Raw genomic sequence first — 3,340 nt, 5'->3', positions numbered from 1 at the left:
CTTTCTCCAACAATTCTCAATGTAATCGTCAGGTATCTCCTTAACTCCAAGTTTCATGAGTATGTTGAATGCATTTCTGCACAAAGTCGTAAAGTGCTTGAAGTGTTCACAAGTACATTTTACATCATTTTCTAGAAATTTTATTTCTACCTGTTCAAAATAAAATTAAAGCATTAAGTGTTTTTTCTATTGAATTAAATATAGTTGTATATATTGTTTTGTAATCATAACTGAATATATTTGTATACTACACTGTGATTCATCAAATTTTAAAATAATAATATATTACCTCTAATTCTTTTTTTAAATCATTGTTTTTGTCCAGTTGTTCCACTTTGTATAACTCCCATTCGTTCTTTGATCCAACATGTTTATAATGGCAGTACCAGGAACCTTTGTAGATTTCTTTCTGGACTTCATAAAACAATGTACTTGTATGAACTTTTGCAGCATGTTTTTCTATCGATCGTGGTGAAATAAATTTATTTACCACATTCTTTGTTTCATGATCAAGCTCCATTTGTGTATTTCTTTCACTACAAAAAAAGCCATTTAGTGGCACACACTTTTAGTGACATTTGGATTTTGTGCCAGTAATTTTAGTTTTTAATGGCATTTTTCATATGCCATAAAAGAAATAAATAGTTTTAGTGGCATTTTATGTAGAATGATGCGTAATTTGCACCTGGTGAAGACGAAAACCTCACTCCCTCCATCAAAATATTCAATTCCCTCTTTTCTTTTCCCTCCAGTGAAAAACCTAGCTTCCCTCCCCGTTGAAAATTGAAATCCAGCGCCTTTTCTATTCCCTCAGTTGAAAATTCATTCCCCCTCCTTATAGTTAAAATCATATTTTAATTGAATAATTTTCCTGCTTCCCTTGTCTTCAATCGATTTCAAGCAAACCTAATTTCACCCTAACTGGTCGAAATTCAGGTACGTGTATCACCTTTAGTCGTGTTTTTCGGCATCTAATAACCTTCGGTTGATCTCAGTTCGCCGAATATTAACCTTCAACTGATTTTAGTCTGTGCCTACAGGTTCAATTGGCAATATCCATTTAGCTTTTTCATCTTTTACAGGAAAGAAACCATCGATCTTCTTGCCGCGTGTTTCTCTTCTTGCTGCGTTTTTTCTCTCTTGTGATTTTCTCCATCAAGAGTTATCTTCATCATCAGCAGGTATGTAGTACTCCTATTTTTATCCCCTAATGCTCATCTTGAAATTACTAATTTTGAACTCTGATGCACTTCGATTTTTCTTCATTATTGATCTTGTTGCAATACTTGTTGTGAATTTATATACATGTTTAAGAAAAGAAAGGTACTAAAAGTAATTTATTGTTTCACTCATTTGTTCTAATTGTTTGTTCCTTCTCCTGTGCTCTATCATTAAATTAATTACAATTGCTTTACTTCTAATTGATATGATATCTAGTGGTTTGTATATTGGCAATAGTTAAATGGTAATTATGTTTTATAATTGGTGTTTAGTGAAATGCATACCATGTGCTCGATATAATGCCTTATAAAATCAATCCACAAAAATTGAATTCGTTTGAGTTTTGAGTGCTTGAGTTTTAACCATGTAGGTCCCACTAATTTTTTTGTTATAAATAAACCAATTTTCTAGAACTTATGTGGTAAAATATTGATGTTTGTGTTTCATGTTTTGTGTTTGGAATGACAGTATGGGTGGGCACAAGATATTCAGAAACTATTCATCAATTAAAGATTGTTGTTAATGTTATGTTTAACCTAATCCAAGAACATATCTCCAATGAAAAATTGTCTGTTGTTTTTAGCAATATGAACATAAATGTACTTACATCCAAAGACTATTGTTTACTTGTTCTTTTGGCAATCGTGTATCTGTGTATTAACAACATTTGTTTTGATTAATATGTTTTAGGTCCCAGGTATTTCTTCTTTTATCATTAACAACTCTTTATCATTTAACCAAATTACTTTTATGTTTCCACTTTTCACATATGTAGTGGGCAATATTTTATTACTTCCATTTTGAATAGTTTCCTAATTGCTGCATACTGAAAGTTCTTTATTTTATTTTTTTTAACAGGTAACCTCTATCATTGCTAAGAAAGAGCTAATACAAGAATCAATTTACTCACATGAAGAATGTGAAAGAGGTCCATAAGCTTAATGATGTCTCAAATTTTCATTCAAACATTTTTTAGGCTTGATTTTTTTTAGTATTTGATATTTACACTTAATTTGATACTTATTAGATGCTTGTTACCAAACATTTGGGATATCTTTGTAGGTCCATTGAACTTAAATTATTATGATTTCTGCATTTTATATACTTTTATTTTAATTTTATATTGTAAATAATTAGTTTGGTTAAAAAAATTAGTATGATAAATGTGTATAGCGACGTTTGGTTTGATAATGTGATTTTTATGACAAAAATTATGTCATTAAAATGGTTGGATTTTAAAAAAGCAATAGTTTTTATTGATACAAAATCTGTGCCACAAAAGATTTTTTATATATAGTGGCAAATAAAAAGTGCCATTAAAAGTCGATAAGTTTGTAGTGGCAAATCAAAAAAGTGCCACTAAAAGGCTTTAGTGGTAGCACTTCTAGTGGCACTTTTTTTTTGTGCCACTCATTCTTAAAGAAGTCTTTAGTGGCACTTTTTTGATTTTTTGTGGCACTTTTTTTGTGCCATTAAATGACTTTTTTTTTGTAGTGTTTGTTTTTGAATTGTAGTGTCATAATCCATCATGAAATGTAAAAGTAAATTTCCAGATTGTGAGTAAGTGTTGAAGAAGGAATTCCTGCTTTTTGATCTTCAAGTGGTTTTCATCAATCTAGACATTCTAGTGTCATTGAAGTATGTAGGTATCCATTTGTCATGTAATTCAAACATATCATTGAAACATCTTTTATCCTCCAGATTGAATTCATTAATAATAAACTCCCACTTCTTTACAAATTCATCAGGTTTGATATGCATGTTCCAAAAAAGCTTGTCAAATCTCTTCTTAAAGTCCTTGTTTTTAAATAAATTGCCAGTAACCTATGAATAAATTTTTTTACTTATATAAGTTTAAAATATATACTTATTTGGATATATCATGTATGAGTAATCATATATGATTATGTACTCTAATGTATGATTAATCATTTATTATAATGTACAAATATATATATGACTAATCATATATGATTATACAACATGATATGTGATTATTCATATAACTGGAATACTTAATCATATATGATTGTATATTATATTATACTATTAATTATATTTTACAGTCTATAAGCGTATATGGTTTATCATATATGATTACATAGTTTTTTTTATTATA

The 3,340-nt window shown here is 29.0% G+C and overlaps 1 long non-coding RNA gene across 2 annotated transcripts; it reads left to right on the top strand.

Annotated features, from left to right (window-relative positions):
- Positions 1-682: 682 nt before the first annotated feature.
- Positions 683-2,281, top strand: LOC145051270 (uncharacterized). Of its 2 annotated transcripts, none has more exons than XR_013683498.1 (3): positions 683-936; positions 1,083-1,181; positions 2,080-2,281. It is a non-coding gene; the product is annotated as an uncharacterized LOC145051270 (long non-coding RNA). The 2 variants fall into 2 exon arrangements; XR_013683499.1 differs by having other exon boundaries at positions 1,065-1,181.
- The last annotated feature ends 1,059 nt before the right edge of the window (positions 2,282-3,340 follow it).

This window comes from Lactuca serriola, chromosome 5 (genome assembly GCF_051521515.1).
Source record: "Lactuca serriola cultivar US96UC23 chromosome 5, Lser_US96UC23_V15, whole genome shotgun sequence".
Lineage (NCBI taxonomy): Eukaryota > Viridiplantae > Streptophyta > Magnoliopsida > Asterales > Asteraceae > Lactuca > Lactuca serriola.
Note: the sequence above shows the minus strand (reverse complement) of the source record. Positions and strands in the feature narration are given on the sequence as shown.